Here is a 19,456-nt window from a genome sequence, read left to right on the forward strand (position 1 = left end):
AAACGCCATTTACCTTCCCGCCGGAGCGGTACCTATTTATCTACTTGCACTTTGATGTGCTTTTGAACTGCTAGGTGGGCAGGAGCAGGGACCGAGCAACGGGAGCTCACCCCGTCATGGGGATTTGAACCACCGACCTTCTGATCGGCAAGTGCTAGGCTCTGTGGTTTAACCCACAGCGCCACCCGTGTCCCTCTTTTTTTATTTTTTACACTTCGACTCCTCCTCGTGGTTCGCGTGGCCAATCACTTTCGAGTACACTTCTCTAGTTACAAACTATAGAAATGATCCCTGAAAGTATAGAAAGTAGAACATAGGAACAGTGAAAGCTACCTGACGGTTTCAGACGGTTGCATCCAGGTAACTCCATACGGATGGGCAATGGCTCTCCAAAGTTTGAGGAAAGGATCTCTCCCTGCCTTACTTGAAGATGGTGGGCATTGAATCCGGTGCCATCTGGAGGCACTGAGATATTGCTCTTTCCCAGTAATGGTACTTTTGGCTCTACAAGCAAATGTAGGTATCAGGGAGGGGGCATCCCTAGCATTAGAAAAATAAATAAGAGCATAAGAAGAGCCTACTGGATCAGGCCAATGGTCCATATGGAAGAGAGGACTATCACAGGCTACTAGGGACCCAATCCTTTTGCCCACCGCCCAGTATTCGAAAATATCAGGGCCAAGCGCAGTTTCAGTGGCTGGCTCGTTCTCATCCTCTTCCTACCGCGGAGGGGAAGGAGGGGGAAAGCAGCACCCTGGATGGTTGTGGTGGCAGGAGAAGGAAGAGGAGAAGGAACAGCCGCTAGCCATTGAAGCTGCACTGCCACCATGGTTGGGGAGGGGAGAGTGGTCTTGTGTTCGAATTCTGTTTGCGGGTTTCCTGCAGGCATTTGGTTGGTCCCCGTGAGTACAAAATGCTGGACTGGATGGGCCATTGGCTTGATCCAGCAGCCTCTGATATTCTCAAGAGGTTCTCTAGTATTAATTCACATAAAAGTGAATAAATAAAGACAGTGGCTAGCACACTGCTTATACTTTATATAAAGATATAGAAAAAGGCTACACTTTTGAACCTTACTTCAAGCTATGGTACAGCAGATGTGAGGCACATGTTTTGAGTTTATATTTCAACAGAAAGTAATCATTTCAATTAATTCGGGATATCAAAGATACTGTCAGAGGTTTTTGTTGGTAATTTAAGTAGAATTTATGAAAAGCTAGGGCAGATACTAGCCCAGACTTAAAGGGCTTCTTATGAGGAGTGAAGGAAAAGCTGGTGTTGGCAAGAGAGAAATCATTCAGTTTCCCACATTAGTTCACGATTCATACTTTTAAAATCACCATGAAAATTCATCAGCATTTTAGTGCAAATTTCTCCTAAGACACGCAATTGTAAGAAATTTTGCCTAATAGAAACATTTTGCAAAGTCAACATTTTTCAGTAACAGTCAGTCAGTCAGTTTTATTGCACATAGCCAAAGGCTGCCGCAATGTACACAGAATCATTCAAAAATTAAAAGAAAATATACTGGATTAATACAAAAAACTTAAAACATTTATATTATCAAGACTTTACTTACTCTAAACAGAGCTATTTGATACAATACATTTATGTGTGTTAGTTTTACTAATATTTGTACTTTTGTGCAAACTGCCCTAGCATATGCATTTTTGGTTCACGTTACTTGGCTGGGAAAAAAATGTCATTGCAAAATTCAGAGAAGTGCAAATTTTGAAGGATGGCTGGGTTTCAGAGTTGCTTTTCGAAAAGTGTAAATTAAGTAAGTTCACCTTTAAATGTAAACTAAATAGAATCTCTCAATTCCAACTGTGCTGCCATCACAATGGAAACTCAGCATCAAGCCGCAGCACATCCAAAATTTGTTTTCCAACGAACTCTGCAAATTAACAGCTGTACACAGCCAGGAGATTTGCAAAACCCACTGAGCCCCCATGAATTATACATCGCTGACTGCTTAAAGCTAATGTACCATAATTCTTCTGCAAAGGTGCTGTGGAAAAGCTGAGATCATTACCTTTTGTACGGTTTTCCAATTACAAATAAAAGACACGTAGGAACTGGGGGTGGAAGGGAAACAAGCACTATGCCCATGGAACATTAACGACTTGCTAATAGGCAGGTAGAAATAATTATGTGCAAACCTAAAATTCCTATCTGCCAACAGAAGAACCTCTCCTTGGAATTTATTTTGCCATGAAATCGATACGAAATCCCATCATTTAATTTTTTAAAAACCTAATACGTGCGAGGGTTCATTGGACCCAATTAAATTAAAATGCAACACGCAATCACCTTTTATGCAAATTTTTAAAGGGGTTTATTACATTATATGCTAATATTGAGTTTCATATCCTTTAGATGATGAATTACCCAATTGTGCTGCCCAGTCCATTAAACAGACTCCAAGCCAAGAGTTTAATTCTTCCTTTCTTTACAGAGCAATGAGAGAGAAGGGAGATCTCGTTTTCAGGATCCCTCACCCTAACACCCACCCTGCTCCTTATATCATTGCAACATTAAACATTAGACAGAGCTTATGAATTAAGTTTAAGAGACTCTAGTTTTTTCCAGGAATAGAACAATCGGCTCCCTAGAAGGCCATCAGATGGTGGCATCCTCTTTTCTTTTTGTCAAAATGGCAGTTGTTCCTCTAGTCCAGGGGTCAGCAACCTTTTTCAGCCGTGGGTCAATCCACCGTCCCTCAGACCATGTGGTGGGCCGGACTATATTTTTTTGGGGGGGGATGAACGAATTCCTATGCCCCACAAATAACCCAGAGATGCATTTTAAATGAAAGGACACATTCTACTCATGTAAAACATGCTGATTCCCAGACTGTCCATGGGCCGGATTGAGAAGGCGATTGGGCTGGATCTGGCCCCTGGGCCATAGGTTGCCTCCTACTGCTCTAGTCCATGGGTTGGCAAATTAAGGCCCAGGGGACGGATCCGGCCCAATCGCCTTCTCAATCCGACCCACAGATGGTCCAGGAATCAGCATGTTTTTACATAAGTAGAATGTGTGCCTTTATTTAAAATGCATCTCTGGGTTATTTGTGGGGCATAGGAATCCGTTGAATTTTTTCCTTCAAAATATACTCTGGCCCCCCACAAGGTCTGAGGGACAGTGGACCGGCCCCCTGCTGCAAAAGTTTGCTGACCCCTGCAGTCTAATTCAGTATTTCTCAGTGATGGCTTGTGCCCGTTGCGATTGGTGGGGCTGACGGCAGGGAGCCCAACAGTAGGTGGCGCTGGAGCCAATGACAGGCAGAACCAACTAATTCTACTTTTCCCCTCAACCTCCTCCCAGCTGAGTTCTAAAAGGACAACACTAAGACCAGCATCCCCTGGCATTTCGAATCACTTCTTGGTGTCTTAGAGCTAAAATGATCTCAACCCTGTATTACATAGCAAGTTGCCTATGCCAGTTCAGGCACTGTGTCCCTGAAAAGCAGTGTTGTCTTCTCTGACTGGCAGTGATTCATCCCAGGGAGTCTTTGACCATCAATGCCAGGGACCTTCTGCTCACAAAGCATATGTCAAAGATGGGGAATCTGCAGCCTGCCAGATATTGCTAGACTACAACATCCATCATCCCTGATCACTGGCCATGCTGTATGTGTAATCTTCTTTAAGAAATAAATAATAATAATAATAATAATAATAATAATAATAATAATAATAATAATTTATTTATACCCTGTCCATCTGGCTGGGTTTCCCTAGCCACTCTGGGCGGCCTCCAACAAAATATTAAAAATACATTAAAACATCAGTCATTAAAAACTTCCCTAAACAGGGCTGCCTTCAGATGTCTTCTAAAAGTCAGATAGTTGTTTATTTCTTTGACGTCTGATGGGAGGGCGTTCCACAGGGCAGGTGCCACTACCGAGAAGGCCCTCTGCCTGGTTCCCTGTAACTTTGCTTCTCACAGTGAGGGAACTGCTAGAAGCCCCTCGGCGCTGGACCTCAGTGTCTCGGTTGAACGATGGGGGTGGAGATGCTCCTTCAGATATACTGGACCGAGGCCATTTAGGGCTTTAAAGGTCAGCACCAACACTTTGAATTGTGCTCGGAAACATACTGGGAGCCAATGTAGGTCTTTCAGGACCGGTGTTATATGGTCTCGCGGCTGCCCCCAGTCACCAGTCTAGCTGCCGCATTCTGGATTAGTTGTAGTTTCCGAGTCACCTTCAAATGTAGCCCCACATAGAGCACGTTGCAGTAGTCCAAGCAGGAGATAACTAGAGCATGCACCACTCCGGCGAGACAGTCTAGGGCAGGTAGGGTCTCAGCCTGCATACCAGGTGGAGCTGGTACAAATAAAATGCAAAGGCACTCTTGCCCCCACCCCCACAACTGAAGATTCAAGCCCTCCCACTGCAACCCTGGAAGAGGCAAGGCAAGCCTGAAGACTTCAGGTCAACTTTGGAGGTCTTGCTACCCTGCCTTGGTGACCTCCAGATGTTTTAAACTACATCTCCTATGAAGCTGTCCTAAGGTGTTAACACCATATTCTCTTTTTAACAGAAGCAGCGGTCAAGGCTGCAAGGGTGTGTCATGACCAGCCTTTTTATAAATGACTGTCATTCTGGACAACAAAACAGTAGAAGATCAATTCTTCACCCCAATAACATTCTCAAAAGGATACGACCTTTTTTCTATTTTTGGTCAGGAAAGCTATTCAATCAATAGCATTAATTTGTCACTTCTGAGATCAAAAAGGAAAGGTTTAATTTTTCTTCTTCCTGCCTAGCAACTTTTTCTTCATGCTTTTAAACAGAGTCTTGCTTTTAAAACACAAAAAAAGTTTGATATGATTTTATCAGCATTATTATTATGCTGAAATAATAGGGAGGTTGATTTGTATTTCTCTGTGTGAATTATGTTAATATGTGCACTATATGAAAAATAAAAAAGCAAGGATGCAGCTTTTAATCAGCAAAGCAATTACTGCAATCAATCTATTGGAACTATTGTATTTTTGTGTTTTGCTGGAAGCTGCCCAGAGTGGCTGGGAAAACGCAGCCAAGATGGGCGGGGTATAAATAATTATTAATTATTATTATTATTAGAACATTTTAATTGACTAAGAGGTGCATCCAATTAACTTGAGCGGCATATTTATTCCTTTTAAAAAATATTTTTTATATATTTTTAATAGTAAGCACCAATAAAAATTGCAGGTGGCAAGTGCGTACTATACTCAAACGCTATAGCAACCACTTGCTAGGGCTACCGGGGCTGCAACCCAGAATCTTCAACTCCATCCATAGCTGCCCCCAAGCTGCCCCCAAGAGGTGGGAAAACCTCCCCGAGTAATGAAATAGTTCCCAGGTACAGGAGTGGCTTCCCCAACCCAGACTGCTCACTCATTGTCCTCCATGGGAAGGAGTGTAAAAGATTTCATAGGAGCATAGGAAGCTGCTTAATACTGAACCAAACCACTGGTTCACCAAGCTCAGTAGTGTCCAAATCAGGGTTTTCCAAGCTTGGGTCTCCAGGTGTTTTTGGACTACAACTCCCATCATCCCTAGCTAGCAGGAACAGTGGTCAGGGTTGATGGGAATTGTAGTCCAAAAACAGCTGGAGGTTTTGGAAACCCTGGTCTAAACTAACTGGCACGGCCCTTGCTGAAGAATTGATGCTTTTGAATTATGGTGCTGGAGGAGACTCTTGAGAGTCCCATGGACTGCAAGAAGAACAAACCTCTCCATTCTGAAGGAAATCAGCCCTGAGTGCTCACTGGAAGGACAGATCCTGAAGCTGAGGCTCCAATACTTTGGCCACCTCATGAGAAGAGAAGGCTCCCTGGAAAAGACCCTGATGCTGGGAAAGATGGAGGGCACTAGGAGAAGGGGACGACAGAGGACGAGATGGTTGGACAGTGTTCTTGAAGCTACCAGCATGAGTTTGACCAAACTGCGGGAGGCAGTGGAAGACAGGAGTGCCTGGCATGCTCCGGTCCATGGGGTCATGAAGAGTCGGACACGACTAAATGACTAAACAGCAACAACAACAACAACAACCTGGAGATACTACGGGTTGAACTCTGGATCTCCCTCATGCAAAATAGATGTTTGTTTGTTGCATTTATTTCCCATCTTTCCCCCAAGGCTCTCAAGTTCTCCTCCTACCCGTTCGATCCTCAACCCCGTGAGCTAGGTTAGGCTGAGAATGAGTGGCTGGCCCAAGGTCATGAACTGAACATCATGGCTGAGCGGGGATGTGAACCCTGGTCTCCCAGATCCTAGTCCAACGCTCTAACCACTACACCCCACTGTTCTACTGCTGAGCTACGGCCCTTCTATCTGATTTGGACTGGAATTTCACTTTGGCAATGGTCCTCTTTTCTGGATTCTTCCAACTCTTGGTGTGTTCCTGGGACTGAACCCCTCTGCCCTGACCCGAGTCTGGCTCCCACTTGACAGCTGCCTATAGCTCATCCTCCCATGCTAAGACCAGGCTGGCTCATACTTTATGAAAGCTCAGTTGGAGTAAGCTTGGAACAGCACAAGGTCTCACCCTAGCTCAGGGGTAACCAATACAGTGCCCTCTAGATGATGTTGGACCACATCCCTGAACACTGGCCATGCTGCCTGGGGCTGGTGGGAGTTGGAGGTCCAGTAACGTCTAGAAGGCATCTGCCCAAGCTACACCACCTGCAGTGCTGATTTCCCTTACACTGCACAATAAGCTTGAGCAGCCTGCCTGCTAGCCTGTGCCAGGAAAATATCTTGAAGAGGAGTCCTTGCTGCAATGCGTTTCCAGAAACCTTATTTGCTTTCGGTCTCAGGTAGCAGGAGGAGAATACAGAGAGACTTGAAACTTGGGTGCCTCGAGTAGCAATCCGTATCCTGGAAGGCTGGAAGTTGCCTCTTATAGCCGCCACTTCCCTTTCAACAGAGCTCAGCAGGACCTCTCCAGAGGAACTGGTTGCTGATCCCATTATATACTGGTTCCCCCGCTCCTCCTCCCCAATGCTTTAGTGGTTTCAACGAAGAAAATGGCAAAGGATCCAACACTTGCCCTATGCCACATCCATGCAGTCTCTTCAAAACAATCTAAATTGCTTTTGTTAGCAGTTTAAAAGGGGGCGAGAGACCACAACAACTCCAAGAAGCAAACCAACGCCAACACTTTGTGAATTTACAAAGGAGCCCGCTATTCCCCCCCAAGAAGCATTCTCGATTGTATTCCTTACAAACACAGAGATTAACCACTATAAAAACACACACAAACAAGAACGGCAGCCATTTGGTTATAATTGCAATAACCAGAAGCACTCTGCAACCCGACGCTGTCAAACGATTCCGTGCTTAGCAGACGTTCTGCTCGAATTTTAATTACGCAGGACAATGGGACGCTGCCAGTAGCTAGTATCCACCGGCTGAGCAATTAAGCTGGCAGGATCTCGAACTCCAAAAACAAAACAAGAGAGACAGAGGCCGGGGGGGGGGTGGAGAGGAAGGGAGCTACTAGTTATTGAGCTGAATGCATCGCTTCTTTCCTAACATATGTACACTGAAAAGCCCCCCTTTTCGTGGGTGGAAAGAATCAGTGTGCCCCCAGAAGACACCGAGAAAGCACAGAACAAGCCGGCCATTAAAAGCATTTCATCGAAAAGATATGTCTGCAGGAATATGCAGAATTAAGAGGAGCGATTTCTCTCCAACGGGTCTGGTGGAGCATCGGCTTAGAACAGGACTTCTGGAGTCTCTTTAAATGGAAGTTCTGAGAAAGCACCCTGGATGCCAATACCCCATGGAATGAGCCTGATTGCTTATTATTTATTGCATTTACAGTGGTACCTCAGGTTAAGAACTTAATTCATTCTGGAGGTCCGTTCTTAACCTGAAGCACCACTTTAGCTAATGGGGGCCTCCTGCTGCTGCTGCTGCTGCACCGCCGCGTGCGATTTCTGTTCTCATCCTGAAGCAAAGTTCTTAATCCAAGGTACTATTTCTGGGTTAGCGAAGTCTGTAACCTGAAGTGTCTGTAACCTGAAGCGTCTGTAACCCGAAGTACCACTGTATACCTCACTTTTTTCTGCAAGGAGCTCACAGTGGCGTATATGGTTCTCTTCATCCGCATTTGGAGCTGTGAGGGAGGGGAGGCTGAGAGGTTGTGACCGACCCAAGGTGACCCAGGGAGTTCTATGGCTGTGCAGGGATTTGAAGTCTGGTCTTCCAGGTCCTAGTCCAACCCTCTGACCACTACACTGCCCACCTATAGCCTCTCTGCTGACCTTGGGGAAGACCCCCCCAGGAAAAAGCTGCAGGCTCTCTGGAGAAATGGGTTTTCCAGGAGACCCAGTTAGAAATGAAGGTCTTTGTGCACAATCTAGAGGATTTCTTATTTCCTTTATTTCTAAAGAAATGTATACCACTATTCATCTCTGTCTCTCCCTCTTTCTCAGTTGTTCACCACAACCATACAGGAAATAGTAATAGTTACCATTTTAGTTGTTTTAACCTGTCGGTCAGAGACACTTGTCTTCCTGCTCTTATTCTGGTTTGTTTTCATAATTACTGTATCTTGCTTTTAGAATGTTGTATTTTAGCTATTTTTAAACTGCTGTTCTAGAGCTGTAATGATAACCTGAAACCATTTAAATCAGAGATAGCATCTGATACCATTCTTAACCGGCACAGTCAATGGCTAGGGATGATGGGAGTCATAGCACAACAACATTTGCAAAGACACCTGTCCCTCATCCATGATTTACAGAATAATATTCAGGATTAAAAATATGTCACAGATTAAAAGAAAATCCATGTATATTGCAGGACTGTGTTTGTGTGTGTGTGTTTCTTCTGCAGGCAGAGAAAATGGTTCTTTGACCCTCCAGCTGTTGCTGAACTACAACTCCCATCCGCCTTGGGAAGCACAGCCTGAGATGGTGAGACATGGAGTTCCCACATGCATGATTTCTGAAAACAAGCCTTGGTGGGTGGAACTTGATTGCATCTCAATTGTCTTTCTTTCTTTTTTTGCTCCAGTCTACCTGAGCTCGATATTAAAGGTAAAGGTAAAGGGACCCCTGACCATTAGGTCCAGTCGTGGCCGATTCTGGGGTTGCGGTGCTCATCTCGCTTTATTGGCCGAGGGAGCCAGCGTACAGCTTCCGGGTCGTGTGGCCAGCATGACTAAGCTGCTTCTGGCGAACCAGAGCAGCGCACAGAAATGCCATTTACCTTCCCGCCGGAGCAGTACCTATTTATCTACTTGCACTTTGACGTGCTTTCATTTTTTAAAAAATAAATGTTTATTAAAGTTTTACAAATCAAAAAGTTCATCATTTCATATAAATCAATCCATTAGATAATGCTCACAGAAAAAACAAAAAACAAAAATATATAACAAAGGGGAAAAAAGAGAAAAAAGAAAAATCCACTTTTTAAATTACAAAATTCCATGTCCCTCTGTCCTGACCTCCTCACATCTCTCTTTTTTGTGTTCCTCTTTATTCCAATCAAATTCAGCAAGTTCAAACCCTTATTCAAACCATACTAAAAGTTATATTTTTCTAGTTATTATGTCCCAAATTTCCCTTATCTTAGCCCATTCCTCATGTTACATGCTATGACATAATATTATTCTGTTCGTCACTTTGACGTGCTTTCAAACTGCTAGGTTGGGAGGAGCAGGGACCGAGCAACGGGAGCTCACCCCGTCGCGGGGATTTGAACCGCTTGTCAACGCCTAGATCGCCATGGATGAATGGGCTTGCGGAGCGAGCAAATCAAACGTTGCTGCAAGGACTAAAAACCTTGTTGCATGATGCCAACCTCCCTGAGAAGTTCTGGGGGGAGGCTCTCTCGTGTGTGTGTGCTGTGACACAAACATCCTGCTCCCTTTTAAGGTGCAACGGAAATATCCTAACACCGCCAACCTTCTGATCGGCAAGTCCTATATCGAGCTCAAGGGACGTGGGTGGCGCTGTGGGTTAAACCACAGAGCCACCCAAGTCCCTTGAGCTCAATATTAGAAGGAATGATTTTCTTCCTGACTTTTCAAATTCCTAGCAGAGATGTGAAGAGGCAAAAGGAAGGAGACAGCGTGTGGCACGAAGATGCCTCTGAATTCATCGTGAAAAGAAAACGCTTCCCAGGGTCAACTCTACCTCCCTAAATAACCTGGATTCCAGAGACCAGCGTTTATCTGCATCGATCTGAAAGCAAAAGGCGAAGTTCAAACACGACGGAAGATAAGGAGCTCCTCCCTCCCAGCCACACACTTAAGACACCTGCAGACCAGCATTGCACTAGCATAGATTAAGATCGCTTAATACAAATGCTCTAAGAGAGAAAAGGTTAAAATTAAAGGCGAAAGGTGGTGGCGTTCAGACTTGGGGCGGTGGTGTTGCGGGAGCATCACTGCAGAGATGAGAGAGAGGGAGAGATAAAAATAGCATCACCCAAGCTGTAACCTGCAGGTACACGAGAGAGAAAGCTGACTGGGTAGACTTGTGAGAAAGAATTAATAATTTATACCAGCGCTCGCTCCACATTTAGGAATCCTTATTGGGAAAGCACAGAAAGGGACACTCAGCAAAATGATGGCTTATGGGAGGACATTAGCACAAGATGCGATGTGATCCCTGAAGCAGCTATGAACTCTGCAGGTGGCCTTTGGCAATCCTCCCTCTCTCTCTCTCTCTCTCTCTCTCTCTCTCTCTCTCTCTCTTTCTCTCTCTCTTTCTCCCTCTCTCTCTCTCTCTCTCCCTCTCATCCTCACCACCCACAACATCTGCAACATGAGGAAAACAACCCTTGCCTACTGTACAGGGCTGCTGTAAGGATTACGAGAACAGACAGTGCTTGGAAAGTTCATTTTAAAAAAGGAACTCTAGTTCGAGTCCGCCCTTTTCTCAAAGTCCAAATTCACTTGAATCAACTTTTCGTTTGTAAAAAAGAAGTTTATCCTCTTCATCCCACCCCCCCACCCCCCCAGCATTCGGAATATTGCAAGTTGCTGCGTTGAAGCATAAGGTCCAAAAATAAACCAGGGTCCCCACACAAGTAATTTGAGGTTGGACAAACTGTATGTCAACAGGTAAAACTTTCTCCATACAGTGGTACCTTGGGTTGAGAACTTAATTCGTTCAGGAGGTCTGTTCTTAACCTGAATCTGTTCTTAACCTGAGGTACCACTTTAGCTAATGGGGCCTCCCGCTGCCACGATTTCTGTTCTCATCCTGAAGCAAAGTTCTTAACCCGAGGTACTATTTCTGGGTTAGCGGAGCCTGTAACCTGAAGTGTCTGTAACCCAAGGTACCACTGTAAAGCCACTTCCGACATCTGGAGGAGGTGGGGTTGCGGGCTTCACACCCCAACACATACACAGAGGCTGGTTTCCAGCCCCCACGCGAGCAGGGGAGCGTCATCCACAGAGCAGCGTCATCCACCGAGCCAGCCAATCAGCTGGCTCAGGGTGTGTGGCTTGCCTCACTTAAGGCAAGCGCAGCTCCGGGATCTCCCTCTTTTGCCTACGCAGCTGCTGTTGTTACCCACCCGCCCGCCCTTTTTAGGTTTCCCTTTTGACCTTGCTATGGAATTGGGGATGTTTAGCCTGGAGAAGACAAGACTGTTTTACCATATGTGGTGGGATTGCAGAGAAATTAAAAAAAAAATTGGGAAATGATATATAATGAGTTGAAGAAAATGTTTAAAATGACATTTGTAAAAAACCCAGAAGCATTTTTGTTAGGGATTGTAAGGCAAGTCCTGCCAAGGAAAATAAAGAACTTATTTATGTATGCTACAACAGGGGCAGGAGTCTTGTTAGCACAAGGATGGAAGAAGGAGGAAACCCTGACAAAAGAACAGTGGCAAGAGAAATTGATGAACTACGCAGAACTGGCAAAACTGACATGCAAACGGCGAGACAAGGACAACTGTGACTTTAATGAAGAATGGGAACTTTTTACAAATTATTTTAAAAGACAACAAAATGAACTGGACTCCATGGCAGGTTTTGAATAAACATACACAAATTTATTGAGGGTTAATATAGTAGACAGATGATATAGGGATGTATACAATTTTACAATATGCAGAGAATAATACGAGTTGAGAAATCAGAGAGAGGAGCTGAGGGAAGTCTCTGGGGGGAGGGGGAGGGTTTGTTGGGGAGGGGAGGGGGGAAAGGGGGGAAATAATGAAGATGATTTGTTTTGATAATTTGTTATGTTGAAATTGTTAATAACAATTTTTTTAAAAAGAGAGAGAGAGAGAAGACAAGACTGAGAGGTCACTTGATGTTGTTGTTGTTGTTTAGTTGTTTAGTCGTGTCCGACTCTTCGTGACCCCGTGGACCAGAGCACGCCAGGCACTCCTGTCTTCCACTGCCTCCCGCAGTTTGGTCAGACTCATGCTGGTAGCTTCGAGAACACTGTCCAACCATCTCGTCCTCTGTCGTCCCCTTCTCCTTGTGTCCTCCATCTTTCCCAACATCAGGGTCTTTTCCAGGGAGTCTTCTCTTCTCATGAGGTGGCCAAAGTATTGGAGCCTCAGCTTCAGGATCTGTCCTTCCAGTGAGCACTCAGGGCTGATTTCCTTAAGAATGGATAGGTTTGATCTTCTTGCAGTCCATGGCACTCTCAAGAGTCTCCTCCAGCACCATAATTCAAAAGCATCAATTCTTCAGCGATCAGCCTTCTTTATGGTCCAGCTCTCACTTTCATACATCACTACTGGGAAAACCATGGCTTTAACTATATGGACCTTTGTTGGCACTTTGTTGGCACTTGATAAAGGTAAAGGTAAAGGTAAAGGTACCCCTGCCCGTACAGGCCAGTCTTGACAGACTCTGGGGTTGTGCGCCCATCTCACTCTATAGGCCGGGGGGCCAGCGCTGTCTGGAGACACTTCCGGGTCACGTGGCCAGCGTGACAAGCTGCATCTGGCGAGCCAGAGCCACACACGGAAACGCCGTTTACCTTCCCGCTAGTAAGCGGTCCCTATTTATCTACTTGCACTGGGGTGCTTTCGAACTGCTAGGTTGGCAGGCGCTGGGCCGAGCAACGGGAGTGCACCCCGCCGCGGGGATTCGAACCGCTGACCATGCGATCGGCAAGTCCTAGGCGCTGAGGTTTTACCCACAGTGCCACCCGTGTCCCTGTTGGCACTTGATAGCCAACTTCAAATATCTGAAGGGCTGTTACATGTAAAGTGGAGCAAGTTTGTTTTCTGCTCCTCCAGAAGGTAAGACCCCAAACCAATGGATTCAAACTGTAAGGATAGAGGTTCCAACTATACATTAGGGAGAACTTTCTAATGGTAAGAGCTGTTCAACTGTGGAATGATATCCCTGAGAAGGTGATGGACTCTCCTTCCTTGGAGGTTATTTAAACAGATGTTGGATAGGTCATCAGGTGTTCTTTGTGACATGTCACTCTGCACCTCCTGCCTCCCACTTCAAAATGGAAGTATATTTAGGCTACTGCTACTAATTAGTTACCTGTTAACTCTCCATGTTCTCAGTTAGGAGGCATAGTGCATTCAACCAATAATAATAGATTTTTAATTAGGATTAACTCAGAGTTGCCACCTGAGAAAGTGTCCGGTGCATTTGGCTCAGCGGTGAAACAATCTGTTCAACGCAACTTTCAATAAAGATCAATGAAAAAACCGCCCCCAATGTTATCAAGCCAGGAATCGGAACCAGTGTTTCCATTCAAGGAACACATTTTAAATTGCCTGCCTTTCCCAATCATAAATCATTTGCCTCTGATATTTTCCCTGACAGAAAGAAACAGTTATTACCATTAAATATCGCATCTGCATTCAGGATGGTGTAATAACTATTTAAAAGCGATTCATCTGGCCCATTATTGGCACACGCTCATTCCCCAAAACAAGAAATGGCCTTTTAGAGCGTCAAAAGTTTCAGGTGGGATTTGATCTCATAGCGGCAGATTGAGTTTCTGCAATTATAGTTGATTGAAAGGGAAATGCACTGGGAAAGTGTCGGAAAACACTTGAATTGACACAATCTCCCTGCAAGCAAATCAGAATGAATGAATTAAATAGATGGTACCATCTAGTCTCCCTGCAGACAGATCAGGATGAATGCTCAAATGATTATCTGGAAGCACCCAGATATATATATATATGTATGCATATGTATATGTATGGGACGCGGGTGGTGCTGTGGGTTAAACCACAGAGCCTAGGACTTGCCGATCAAAAGGTCGGCAGTTCGAATCCCTGCGACGGGATGAGCTCCCATTGCTCGGTCCCTGCTCCTGCCCACCTAGCCGTTCGAAAGCATGTCAAGTGCAAGTAGATAAATAGGTACCTATCCAGCAGGAAGGTAAACGGCGTTTCCGTGCTCTGCTCTGGCACCTTGAAGACTAACAGTCCTTCTACCCAAATGATCTCAGGTTGGTGTGTTCTTCCTAACAGCCCTGTTATGTGGGCTTTGTTAATAAGAGATTTGCTTAAGATCACCCAGTGTGCTGCATAACTAAGGAGTTGTCTAAATCCACTAAATCTCAACACTCAAGCCATAACACCGCATTGACTCACAACAGATTTCTCTTCTCACAATATAGGTTCCTCTGTGGATATGTAAAACAGGTAAAACATTCTGCTGTTCCGTTTTTGCCTCTGAGAAACAAATCAAGCGGATTCTGCTGGTTCTCCTTTGTTGCACTATTGAGATTTGGACTTTAATTAGGATTAACCGAGTTACTGACAAGTTTTCTGTGTGCGAAGCACTGAGACATTTGTCCCAATGTAGACTATAAAAATTGCATAACTGCATGAATATGCATAACTGCATAAATATATATGCACATATGCTTGGAACACCCAAGATGTATATCTAAAAATATCTATCACCCTAAGATGTATACCTAAAAATGGATAAATACTGACACCTGATGATTGACAGATAGGTTGTCCCACCTGTCTGTCAAACCTGGCATGCTGGGGTAGGGGGAGATACTTACTGCACAGGGTTGAACAGCCTGTGGAACACCTGATATAAGGTGAGTTCGTTCCTGGTTAGTGCAGGGTGAGGGCATGCCAGCCAATTCTCAGAAGGAACTGGCTGAAGCACCTGAGCAGAGCAGAACTGAACTCCCTGTGCATCAGCTGGTGCCCGGGTGAAGGTTCAGTCTTGATTTCTGCAGCTGCATGTGTACCTGCCCCACACCAGAAGTCAAATATTGTGGGAATGTTAATGGTGGCAGGAGAGGTTATATTGTTTATTAATATCCTTCCTAACTTGCGCTAGCAAGTTCCTTTACTTAGCAGAGTTTACATTCCCCTTTTTACATACACAGCAGATAGCTGGCTGCAGGCTCGTGTGAGCCTCTCACTATTGTACAATTCAGTCCGTTAAGATTGAATTGTACGTTCCTGGTAAGTAACCATGAATCCCTCTTAAATGAATAAAGACGCCACAATCTTATTCAAGGCCAATAAAAGAAGTTTACTTACGACAGTTCAAAGTTGGATCCCTGAAGGCAGACTTAGTTACAAAAATGTACACGTGGATCTACCCCATATGGGGGAATAATCCCAGTGCCTCTGCTAGCTAAGAGCTAGCAGGGCAGTCCTAGCTAAAAGTTGGTCAAACAAAGAAGGAAGGCAAAAAGAGGGAAGTGTGCAGTGTGATCCATCTTTTTGTTACCTGGACAGGTTAGGTTGGGTTAAGGTTACCAGACATCCCCGTTTCCCGGGGACAGTCCCCGAATTTACAAATCAGCCCCCTGACAAAATCTATCTATTTAGTAGGAAGTTGAAAAGTGTCCCCAGATTAATTGAAAAAAAATCTGCTAACCTTAGGTTATGTCACGCCCACCTTCTATCACATGCAAAAGGAAGGATGCTCCGGCCAGGAGGAACAGGAAGTTTTGACTGGCTGGACCAAACATTCCCTTCGCATGTCTTCTCTAGCATTACAAGGAATGTTGCACTTGACTGTCTCTCGTGGATCACATCCCACACATATGACACAATGTATGAGGCAGTTGTGGGTGGTTTCATAAAAGTGGCCTCATGACCAAATGGGGAGGGCTGGTAGGCCAACTTTGGCCCGCAGGTCAGTGGTTCCCGACCCCTGGTCTAAAGGTTGGGACAGCCCTGGTTTGCAAAGTAAAATACCCACATCCCAGACCCATCTGCATCATCCAGGAACCCACTGCCAGGAACAAACCTTCTCAGTGGCTCTCAGTTCCCAAAACAACCTGGTTGCAAACCCAGCTCTGCACGGATAACCTCCATAGCTGTCAACTTACAGATTTGAAAATAAGGGACCAGCAGCCTCGAAAATAAGGGATCAGCAGCCAAAATAAGGGATTTTAGTAAACCAGCAGCCAAACGAAGCCTCAAGTGGTGGTACCCATAGCGCAGCAACCCGGCAAAGGGGATGCAGCAAGGAAAACCACCGTCACCTCTCTGCTGGGAAGCGCTGAGCAAAGGTGAGTCCCCAGGCAACGTGGCCGATTTGATCGGCACAAGGCATGCAAGCTCCACCCCCCAGTCGTTCTTAGACTCCTTATTGGGTGAGCAACGCAGCCAAGCAACACAGTTGGATCCTCCCTCCTCCCTGGCTGGCAGGGAGGGAGGGAAAGGAGCTGCTTCCTTTGAAACCTGGGAAATTTAAGGGACATCATCAATTAGGGACAGCAGCGGGACATGGCCCTGGGATAAGGGACTGTCCCACCAAATAAGGGACGCTTGACAGCTATGATAACCTCTGTGGCAGAACAAAATTCGATTAACTCCTGAACGCATGCAGTTATGTCCAGCTCATGAAAATAACTGCACCTGAGACCACCTGCTATCATCTGATATCGATTAAACAACCATATTATATGCTAGCAGAAGGGGAAAGGAAAGGAAAGGATATAGACACAGAAAAGAGGCTGTGTAAAACCCCAAGCAGATTTCCAGGTTGGGAGGGTCATTAGCTATAGAATTCAGCCCATCTGTCAGGTTGCCAGCTTCCTCTAAACACCAAAAACAAAAACAGAATCCCTAATTGCTAATTGAAAGATCAAAGCCACGGGTTGCTCTGCGCCATATGGGAAGAAACAGTAGGAATCGGGAGGCCCGGGAAACAAAGTTGTAAAGTAGAAGCGCTCGCTAAGTTCCCTGCTCTGCGGCACGGATGAGATTTTGAGAGAAATCTGCACCAAAGTCAGTCAAGGATCGCTGGTGTCATCTTGCTCCCACCTTGAGACAATGGCTTGGTCCACCAAAGTGCTATGGTTAATGGGATTCGGGTTGATTAAGTGATTCAGGTTGATTAAGTGGGCATAGCTAAGGAGCTAAGAAAAGTGTGCTGAATCAGGCCAATGGCCCAACTAGTCCAGCATCGTGTGCTCACAGTAGCTAACTAGATGTCTATGGGAAGCCTGTAACCAAGGCATGCACACAATAGCCCTCTCCCCATAAGGAAGACTTCTGTGACTTCCATGAGAGTTGTAAAAGAATGTCTAGCCCAGCAGAGTATCATAAACAATGGAGGGTCATTGGAAGTAGTAAGGAGTACAGTGGTACCTCTGTTTGCGAACGGGATCCATTCTGGAGGCCTGTTCGCAACATGAAAAGAGCACAACCCGCAGCGGCGCGTCTGCACATGCGCGGGTTGCGATTTGGAGCTGTCTATTATGGGGATGAGGAAGTTATGTTCACATCCACCCTATACATTTAAAGCACTCTTATATAAGGTCATGGTTCAATGCTGGGGACTGTAGTCTGTTAAAGAGTTGCTAGGAGACCCTCACAGAGCTATAACCAGCAGCACCATTAACTATAGTTCCCAGGATTTTGGGGGAGAGTCAATACTGCTCAAGTGGTGATGGATGCAACCTTCATCCATGGCCATCCTGGAGGGGACTCTGGTTGTCCTTTGGCTTCTGCAGTGAAGTCCTCTGCGTCCGAGGATGGAAAGATGACATCTTCAGGAGGGATGGGCTCAGTTCTGCAGTCTTTGACCTCATCCTCTGAAAGAGGGGGAAATCTGACCCCAGGGTCATGACACTTTCCTGGCCCAGCAATCTTAGTACCTGCTCTGCGCAGAAGCAGGATATACCGGGGGGGAGTCAAGAAAAGGCCTGCCAACTCCAAATTCATAATGCAGGAAGGAAGGAAGGAAGGATGCTGCAAAATAAAAACGAATAAAACAAAAATAAAGCCGGCAAGGAAACGAACCTAAAGGGACCCACATTTTCACTCTGTCAGGAGAAGCAGCCGTGCCAAGTGAGAGCTGGCAAGGCAAGAAGGTGCCAGCATGCATTTGGAGCTAAAAACAGAAACTGTGTCAAGAAAAGGCCCTGAATCATTTCACCGCAGCTCTTATCCCTCCGAGGGCATTTCTCTGTCTCAGGCAGCTGTTACAGGAAATGGTGCAGGGAGAGGATAATAAGTTCTAAAGCCATACAGGAGTTAGGAGTCCCTGGACAAAAGACTTTGGACTTTGGTTTGGATACCAGGGTGGCCCATGAACCAAGATACCAGAGTCTACCTAAGAGAGGGGGGCAGGGAAGTTTTTTCACATATATATATATATATATATATATATATATATATATATATATATATATATAATTTTAACATATAAGTTCCAACAATCATTTAACATAACTTCTTATCTTATACAATATTTTAGACAACAACCTCTGAAGATTGTCCGTTCTTTATCACTTATTCTGCATTTCTTAATTTCTCTATTACTTTTAATTGCCCTTAACTAATCGTTCTTTTCAAAGTCTCCCTTGCAATATTTCACAAAGTCCTACTTACAGAACTACTAGCGTAATCTGTTTATCACAATTGCTTTTCAAATAATTCAAATATTTACTCCAGTCCTCTAAGCACCTCTGATCCCACAGGTTTCAAATCCTTCCTGTTATTTTATCTAATTCTGCATAGTCCATTAATTTCATTTGCCATTCTTCTTTCATCGGTAATTCTTCTTGCTCCCAGGGTGGGGAAGTTTTTTCAGCTCAAGGGCCACATTTGATTGTTCTGGGGGCCGCATGCCAGCAGCTGGGCAGGGCCAGGGTGAAACTGGGAAGAGCAACAAATGTAAAGTTTACCTTTCTACTGTCGCTTAGAGCCAGTGTGGTGTAGTGGTTAAGAGCGGTAGTCTTGTAATCTGGGGAACAGGGTTCGCGTCTCCGCTCCTCCACATGCAGCTACTGGGTGACCTTGGGCCAGTCACACTTCTCTGAAGTCTCTTAGCCCCACTCACCTCACAGAGTGTTTGTTGTGGGGGAGGAAGGGAAAGGAGATTGTTAGCCGCTTTGAGACTCCTTCGGGAGTCGGGATATAGTGGGATCAAATCCAAACTCCTCTTCTTCTTCTTCTACACACCCTTTCACGGCCCCATCTGCCCCTTGTTCAGACAAGCAAGAGGCATTGTCAGTCAGAGCTCAAGGACAGGCAAAAAGGCTCAAGGAGGAGGCAAAGCAA

At 45.2% G+C, this 19,456-nt stretch overlaps 1 protein-coding gene and 1 pseudogene across 5 annotated transcripts in view; both read right to left on the bottom strand.

Annotated features, from left to right (window-relative positions):
• The window catches only part of ARVCF (ARVCF delta catenin family member), a 606,803-nt gene that overhangs the window by 366,153 nt on the left and 221,194 nt on the right, over positions 1–19,456 (bottom strand). The gene's annotated exons all lie outside the window — the stretch shown is intronic.
• On the bottom strand, positions 181–307 carry LOC128404522 (uncharacterized; annotated as a pseudogene).

The sequence above is a fragment of the Podarcis raffonei genome, chromosome 16 (assembly GCF_027172205.1).
Source record: "Podarcis raffonei isolate rPodRaf1 chromosome 16, rPodRaf1.pri, whole genome shotgun sequence".
NCBI lineage: Eukaryota > Metazoa > Chordata > Lepidosauria > Squamata > Lacertidae > Podarcis > Podarcis raffonei.